This window comes from Uloborus diversus, unplaced genomic scaffold, assembly GCF_026930045.1.
Source record: "Uloborus diversus isolate 005 unplaced genomic scaffold, Udiv.v.3.1 scaffold_31, whole genome shotgun sequence".
Classification (NCBI taxonomy): domain Eukaryota; kingdom Metazoa; phylum Arthropoda; class Arachnida; order Araneae; family Uloboridae; genus Uloborus; species Uloborus diversus.
The window spans coordinates 426,337-435,996 of NW_026558472.1; positions in this window are offsets into that span (position 1 = coordinate 426,337).

Here is a 9,660-nt window from a genome sequence, read left to right on the forward strand (position 1 = left end):
CACTCTTTAGACAGTTCCTAGGGTGTCGTGATAATGAGCTTCGCTATGAGAAACTTTTCAACTGTAACTTCAAAGATTTAAAGAGAAAAAATGTTTTGAAAAAGATTTAAAGATGCTAAAGTGTGAACTCACAGCACGGACGGGTGCAGGTAAGCAAGGATACTTGAATCTGATGCTTTAACAATCATGACCTTCCATCTTCATCAAAAGGTTGCCCATCACTTCGAACCTCAGTTTCTGCATTTATACAAAATATGAAACAAACTTTATAACTGACAGAATTTTTTTTCATTAAATAACTTTAGACAATTTCAAAGATTTAAAGAGAAAAAAACGTTTAGAAAAAGATTTAAGGATGCTAAAGTGTGAACTCACAGCTAGGACGGGTGCACATAAGCAAGGATACTTGAATCTGATGCTTCAACAATGATGACCTTCCATCTTCAAAAGGTTCCCCATCATTTCGAACCAAAGTTTTTGCAACTATACAAAATATGAAACGAAGCATTTTACACTCTAGCAATTACTTTGCAGAAAAGAATATCCTTAAGATGAAAATATGCTCCTTTTATGTATATTTGACAGAAATAAATGAATATGTAATTGTCTTTTATTTACTAAATAAAATGTAATAAGTTAAATTATAAAATGCCAATAAAATTAAACAGTTATCTTCGTAAAAGTCGAAATTTTCATGAAATTGTACAATAACAAATATACTAACAGGTGAAACTAATCACATTTTTCTGCAAAAGATGAAAAAGTTCAAAAAAATATCTGGTATTAATTGCCTCAGGTAGAGGGTGTTAGTTGCTACCCCCCCTGAGCAATGAAAATAAATGCTGATGGTAAAGGAGAAAGCCTGGAGGTATTATATAAAAAAAAAAGTTGGGCAAAAAATTGATACCTACAAAGAAATTACTGTTTGAGGGAGCACAAAAAATCCCTAATTTCACTCTGGGAGAACATGTTTATTCAAAATACATGCTTAGTAATCTGTGATTCTCCTTCAGCGAACCACAGCAAACCTTTGGCTTTTTACAATGAAATGGCCGTTTTCTTTTTTAGCTCAATTGGCTACTTGAAGAAATTAATACCAAAAAATAAAAATGTTCTGCATGCAGAAACTGAAACGTATTGCACCTATTAGTATTATTAAATTAAAAATGGTAAAGAACTATCTCAGACACCTTGTATAGTTATACCTGATTGTATTTTTGGATCTAAAACAAAGTCTTCAAGTACCTCCTAAGATTAAATAAATATTTTCCCCATTACATTATTTTTCCCCATCCCATACATTTGGCCCAGTTAGTAAAATATAAGGCAATGTTGAACATTTTTAAGTTTATAAATAAAAAAAAACATACTTTAAAAGTGTAAATGCGTCCTGCAAGAAATGATCGATCAGTTACGTACAAAAGCGTTATGCACAATCAAGCAGAATATAAACTAGAAGGGGAAAACAGTCTTCTGCGTCGAGTGTGCAGTCAGCCCAAAAGAAAAAGTCGGGAACGTGCGAACTTCTAAGCTATAAATTACCATCTGTCCTTGCGATTTACCCAGCTCATACTGCTAAAAGACCGTCACTTGGCTTCTATTGGACATTAGACAGCAAGAATTACCAAAATCTTCTCCGTTTTTTCCCAATTCAAAGGACGTTTGAATCTTGTTTATATCTTAATTATAACGGAAAATATTTTTTTTTTGTTGCGTGCATATAACTATATAACTAATATTACATTTAACTTGAAAACTTTTTTCTCCATGAGGCAATTTTTCCCGATTTTTTGCATTCAAACTCATAAGTCAGGAACTGATAAAGATCAAGCAATAAAACTTGGAGCCTATCTTTTTCAAAGAATTTAATTTTTAACTGGCAATTTTCTGAAAAAAAGTTTGCAGCAAAAAATGATTTAAAAAACACATCTATTTTTTTTTCTTCAAATACTTAGTTTTTCGTTGAATTAATGTTTTTTAAATCTCAGAATAAAAACTTAGATATTTTTGCATAATTCTTTGAAAAAATATTGAAAATTGACCTAGAATATTCAGAGTTCTAGCAATTTAAAGCGATAACAATGAAACATTTACGTTTAAATTTACATCAAGGCCAGTAACACTTGACTCTCAAAAAAAAAAAGACAAGAAATAGAAATTACGAATTTAACATTAGCTGGGGAAAAATATTTTGTTCAATTTTAAACCGACATTTTAAATTCTATTAAGCAAAGAAATATCATCTAAATTATTAAAATTTTTCTGTAATGATTGAAAATCTTGTAATTACAAAATACAAAAACTAAATCCTAGGTTCTGCACACGTTTTCGTCGCGTCGTAGTTCAAGGCAGTAAATCGTAGAAAATAAGATTTTTTGTAACAGTTGGCAGCTCTGCATATTAATGCTGCAGATAAGTTATATACAGAGATGACACAAATGACGCAATCTTAAAATGTGTTAAATTTTTTGTATCATTTACATTTAAACAAATAATGAGCCATCATTAACAGCTGAATCAATTCACCATTTAAATTTTAAACTCAACATAATCTTCGGCAGCTTATAATTTATTGGGAGAAAATAATGGTACCACCAGTCAAAACAAAAACAGTCTTATGTAATATAAACTGATAATGATTGGTATCTCCCCACATTGGTAAGAAAATCAAAGAGAACGTCTAAAACTTTTTTTGCTAGAAAGAAAAAAAATGAAACTTTCCTCTTAATTTTATAGTGTTACGAAATTTACTCCCTCCCCCCTCCTTCCCGCACAATTAAAGATCGTGCGTAATTTATTTCAGGAACATCAATGACAAAAACATTTGAGGTAGGCCTTAGAACCTCCAATGATCAAGAAAGTTCATCTGAAATTGCGTTTTTTAACTTCATTTTCCACAAATTGTTTTGAAAAATCCCTGCGCTATATCAATTTCCTTAACATTAATGAAAATGGTTTACAATCATATTTTAGACTTCAAATTATGGAAAACTTCCAAGTGGAGGGTACCAAGCCTTCCATCCTCCAACAGCAATAGGGTAGCTCAGAATGGAAAAATTTCAGTCGGAGTCTTTAAAGCGAATTCATAATGAATTCGCTTTAAAGACTTTTCTTAAATGAATTTAGAGTATACTTAGAGGATTCAGCGGGTAGCAAGTGACCTAAGGGTCACAAATGGAATGTTGTTGGTGTCACGTACCTAACTAGAATTTTTGGGATGGCGAACGTTCTCACTTTATCGAATGGAATTCGAAATTTTCTTGAACAATACTCGTAACTTCGCCGAATAGAACTTAAAATTTTACCGAATGATGATAATTTTTCTGACTCGTCGGACAAAACTTGCCGAATAAAGAAATGCTTGAAGGACACAAAGATCAACCGAAACCTTTCATCGGAGACCCCCCTCGTCAAAGGAAATGATTGGTATTCAGATTAGAGGTGGTAAATCGCATGTTTTTTTAGAAAGCATCAAACTACAAACAAAAACATAAAGTTCTAAAGAATGCAATGTTTAAAAAAAAAAACAGCTGTTTCACGCTTATAGAACCACTTACATTCCCTTCAACTCTAAGATTGCTTATTTTCAGATAAATAACAGGTATATTTCTGATTGTGCTTTATTTGTACCTTATTAATTTCTTACATATTTTTCTATTTTAGCAAAAGTCAATAAGTTCAAAGAAAAGAGATTTGATAAAACACTGCAACTTCGTAGACTTAAACAATTAGTTACTGCAGGAAGTAAACCAATTATACAGATACAATTTAATATTAAAGCGAACGAAATCTTTTAAATCCTTTTTTTTTGTCATTTTTTTATGGCGATTTCGAGTATAAATTAATAATGCTTCATAACTGGAGTTTTGAAATTAGTGATTTTACATTCACTTCAATGAATTCTTGTTTAAAATGTTTCTTTCGTACCTAATATCACCGAGTAATTAAAGAAAAAGTGAAAACACTACATTCAACTCCTTTGGGAATATTTGTGTTCATCCAAACTGCGTTTTCTTTCAATTACGCGAAGTACTATTTCAGGTAGTCAGAAGCAAAGGAATGCAAGTGCCAACATTAAAAAAAATGGAGACATCCGGTACAAAATAGTTAAACATCTGTTTTGAGACAAGAGAGTACTAGTAGTCCTGGTAGGTACTGCTACGCAGCAAGATTTTAAAAAAAAAAATTCAATGCAAACCTCTTTAGGAACGCAACTTTAAACTAATTGTACTCAAAACTTTAAAAAATACAGTAAGATCCCTTTGCTTCTACCTGCCTCATTTGCGCATTAATTTTATTAGAATCCGAGTAAAAATACATTTACTACATTTATAAAAATGAGAATAACAATCATTGTTACCTACTTAATCAGATGAAGTGAAAAAGCCACGATCATCAAGGATTTCAGGGCCTGGCAATCTGTTTGGCGACTACACGTCACTAGAATCCACTGTAATAAGAACAAGATACATTAAGTGCTTGTAAGTAAAATATATCTGACATGCAAGTAATTATTTCCCTATATGAATGCTCGGAACTAAATGAGAATGAGTTTTTTGCTGATAAAGAAGCCCATGCTTATAACCCTACAGTGGACAAATTGTGCATCTCATTATATACCGCCAAAATTGAAAGATTCACTCCATGGCGCTATTTTCGTGTTCGACTTTGTACAAAAAGAGATAAGTGATTAATTTCAACTCAAGTAGCTATTAATTTTAATTGCATTTCATTTCCAAGCCCAGCACGTCAGCTCTTTATTAAGGGGCGGAGTAGCCCCACGGTCAAGGTCCTCGGGTCCGGGCGCTGTTACGCATTGACACACGAGCCCGTACGAATTCTTGCACTCTTTGCAATTCTGAAAAGATTAGCTAAAGTAGTTTTTATATTAAATCATTTAGGCAAATTAAGTAAAAATTGATGAACATTGTATTTAACATGAAATGCTTTAAACATTTTTAATAAATATATCTTTAAGTTACACCGTTGAGCTTTGATAGTAAAATAAACCATTTCTGACCAATTATTTCTTTATACGGGAGGTGAGGAATAATGAGCTCAATCTTTTCTAAAATAACGACTATCTTAAGACAAACATGTAACTTCAAATCCAAATTAACTTTGGAAAATATTTCAAACGATGACTGTATTTTAAAACTGAGACCATATTCATCTGCATTAAAATAACATTCTTCCTAATAACATCCAGAATTTTTTTAATCGCCGAAATAGAGGCTCCTCGCAAATCATTTCAAAGACTTGCTCTGTAAAAACGAAGTCTACGCGACCTGTAGCACAAGGAACTTTATTAATCGATTACTGACCTAGCAGAATTGTGTTTGATCGCATAGAGCAAGAGAACTGCTTAGTAAGCAATCAATTTAAGCAAAAACTCGTTTCCATAAGAATCACTCAGGGCTATTCATTAGAGAGGAGACGAGCTGTTGAACTTAACATCGGATTTAGGGTAGGAATCTTAGTAAAATATTCAATTCGTAATCTGCATGCAAATACTTATGCATTTAAATTATAAGAAATGAAATACTTTTTCCATGATACAGAACCAAAATTAATCTATTTCTGTGAAAATTTAACTTCAAAACCACGAACTAGTAGAATATCATTAAACAAAAGTAACGGAGAGATTTCAAAATAATATTGTCATTACTAGATTGCGAGATGGATTTCATTTTTTGTGCTTTTGTAGACCAAGTTTTTATTACTTCTATTTCCCTGCTCGCACACTGTAGAGTGAGATTTTTCAAATTGTTACAGGTTTAACTTTTGTGCTTTTTGACACATTTTTATATTTGCATTAAACTTTCAATATCTTAAATCGGCATCTGATTTTGAAAAATTTCGCAATTGAAAGTATGCATCTAGGACTAACGGTCGCGAAAATCAAAGACTTGCAGGTTAAACCAGAACACCCTCTAGTGCCTTGAAAATTTGCATGGAAGCAAAGCATGCTGAATTGAAACACATTTTTAGATATGCTCATTATTATAATTGCAAAGGTATTTGAAAAGAAAGCGAAAACTAATACGTAAACTTTCAAGATCAAATTTAGTCAAGATATGGTAGATGTGAAAGAAGATGTGAAAGAAGATGTGTAGAAGGTAAATGTGAAACCAAAGGGCTAATAAAGAGCAAACAAATCCCTCATGATCAAGAGAAAATGATGTTAACATTGGAAACGTATCGTCTCTTGAAGGGACATTACAACTAGCTATAAATTGAAAAAATAAATAGAATAATAATATTGCACGCAAAACACAAGAAACACTCAAAAGGATTTATCCAAAATAACACGAAAGAAACCGAATTATTTAAAGGACTTCCGGACAATTGGAGGTGTATCGCACATCGTTAACTGTCCCGACTTACGTGAATTGAGAAAGAGTATTTTCAACTGTAGGAAAGTTAAGAAAAAAAATGAGTTCCAGGCTTGGAACAATTCAATAGATGCATTATGCTTTTAAATATTAGGTTTTTTTTTAACTATGGCATGTGTTCCTTCATTTCATATTTGTTCGCAATGCGTTTTCATAAATAATACAATTTTTGTTAAAAATTATACAATATGACAGCAAAACAGTATGTTTTCAAGCTTTTTTTGAGAAATTTAAAATACCGGTATTAATACCGGTATTCCGGTATCATGTTTAAATAATACCGGTATTTAATTTTTGGTTCGGTATTGCAATCTCTACAAGTAATATATAAGTCAGCAACTCATCCGTTAGTATAGTGCATTCTACTGTTACTTTTATTTAATTCTGGCCCAAAGTGCTGAATGACAACACTTCATTGTTGAAAAGACGCACGAGATCGTGTGCGATAAATTTTTAACTAAATTGAGCAACTACGTTGAGATGTAATATTGATGTGTGATAAAATTTAAATTGTGACTGATAATATGCCATGGAGTCAATTTTATGTATGAAGTTAGGAAATTCCTTGATATATTCGTGACTTCCTCATAGGCGACTTCTTTTGAACGTAAATTGCAAAAGGTAAAGGAAAAACGTATTCATGATTTCCGAAATTTGCGTATGCATTGCCGTATGTCTAAATAATGCAGATAACATTATATGCCCTTCAAGTCATTCGCTAAAAGGAAAATGCTCTGGCCTTAATATTTTTGAGAAACGTAAATTTCTAACTATTTTTCATTTGTGTTTCAATTGCTTTTATTGATACTGTTTGTAAATTTTTAATTAAATTTAAACATGTCGACAGATGAAAATTTAACAAATATTGCATTAATACTGTACAATTTAAGTTAGTTTTAATGGTAGCAGTTAGATTGCCTTCTTTACAGGAAAACAATAGTACAGTTTTGTTTGTTCAAGTGAAGGCTCATTTTAATATGCTGAAACTAAATATAATTATGTATTGTCGCCGTAGATGCAGATTTTTGGTCTCTGCAACTGCCTATTACGAATTAGTAATTTGTGAATAAGAAATGAAACATAACATTCTCTTATGAGTTATTGAATTTGGAAATAATATTTTGCAAAAATGATATTTCTCTATTGCATCACTCTGATTTGTGTGAAATAATTTGGATCGCATCCCCAGACACTGCTAGAAGCCAGTTCTTTTTAAATTTGAGATCTTAAGGAGTGTGCAAAAAAAAGTGCCTGATTTAGCAGCACTTAGCATGAATAAAATAATCACATTTCAAATCCACTAAAATGACTAGATAAATAAATGGTTGTTTTCAAAACTCATAAGTCTTAATGAAATAATATTCTTCAAAACAAAACTGAAGTCCTATTTGTATGTTTTATGCAACGAACTTGACAACTTATCTGAAATAATGTTAGAATTAGAGAATTACTATTCAATTTTCAATACCTAAGGCTCCTTTGGAATTCTGAAGGATTTCCTCTTTTCCTTGAACATATATTTGCCTGGCATGAAGACCATTAACAATAGAGTGCGGAAGGTCCCACAAAAGAACTGCTACAACATGACGATGTAAAGTTCGAGAAAAAGCTTGTACCATGTGCACTTCCAAGGCACTCTTTGTTTACACAATTTTGATGAACTGGAATCTTGATGTGCACTGCTGTTAATTCAATTAGTCATTCCTCTGTTTCAAAATAACAGTGAAAAAAGCCACAGTTGACCCACCTGAAAAAAAAGACATAAGCTACAATATAACACGAAAACTTTAGAGCAAAAACTTAAATTATAGAGTTGTCCATAAATACTATAACTTTTCAGCATTTTGACCCCCCCCCCCTTTTTGCACACAAAATTGAAAAATATCACGTTATGCTTCATAAACACATCCTTAGAAAAATAATTCTGTCCCCCTCGTCACAGACTGCCACCATTTCACAAACCTACCTCCCTCGTCAAAGCGTCACATCATTCGTGAACGCCCGTACGTTAATATATCAACATAATGTTAATTTTACTTGCTCAAAAGGAACATGATTTTAGTTGTATCACTCATGTTTTGTTTATAATTTGAGGTATTTTTTCAAACATCAAAATGTGAAATTAAGTGGACAATTAAAAATATTTCATAGTGTTTATAGTTAAATTAATGGGGTTGGTTAAAATCTTTTGAAATAAAATTTGAAGATATTTCTCACTTCATTGTAAAAACACAACTTGCAATATTTTAAACTAAAAAGAAAATTAAAAGTCGATATGAATAAACACCTTTGTGTAACAACTGAACACTCGTTATCATATTTTTGCTAAAGCTTGACTACCGGTGATGGCGGGTGGACTGGAAGCGAAAACTGACCACTTCATTTTATAATAGGTAGAATCGGCGAGAACGCGCAAGCAGTCAAGTCTCGTGCTCTCGTTAATGTTTTCAATCCAGAAATCTCGATCCTGAATCTCGGTGGAGTCCGCGTGATTGTTAGCGTGATTAATTCCACGGGATTGAGAGCAAAATCCCGCAAGATTTCTGTAAAGGTTTTCCGTGGAAATACAATAAATCATTAGTAAATTTTCAGTTTTACTTCCGTTTCTACCTTTGAACATTAAACTATTTGCGTACTGGTGGAACTTTTAATTACAATTCTTCATATTCCTTTCTTTTTAAAAATTATCTTTCTTATTCCTGTTTAAGATATATTTCTGCTGCTCATAGATTTTTCTCTACTTTGCTGTGATTTTCGACAAGATATCTTCATCAAAATATGAGAAATGTCAGGCCTCTACCTAACTATCATATTTATTTATCCGTTCATTTTTCTTAAATGTTATTTGCCATCGGTTTTTACCAACGTACTGAATACTTTTTTACTCCTTGAAAAATGTTTGAAACTTATATTTTGGTCATCCTTAAGAAGGTGCATCCATCAGCCATTTGAAACAAAAATAATCGACCAGTTTACCCATCGGCCAATAATCGGCATCGACCCATCGGCCAAAACCACCATCAATAGCCCTAGTTAAAAGGCATTGGATGTGTGTTATTTTTAGTTTTATCGTTCATTTATTTATGCGCAATCGGAATTTTTCCCCTAATGGATTTTAAAATTTCCTGCTTTTGCAAAACGTTAAGGTTTTTCCCCTTCTTTTTTTCATTACATAAATTTACACCTTTTCTCTGTAGGTTCCACGCTCCAAAAAACACACACACGTGACCCAGTCTTCGCGATTGATGGGGCTCCACTGTCAAAA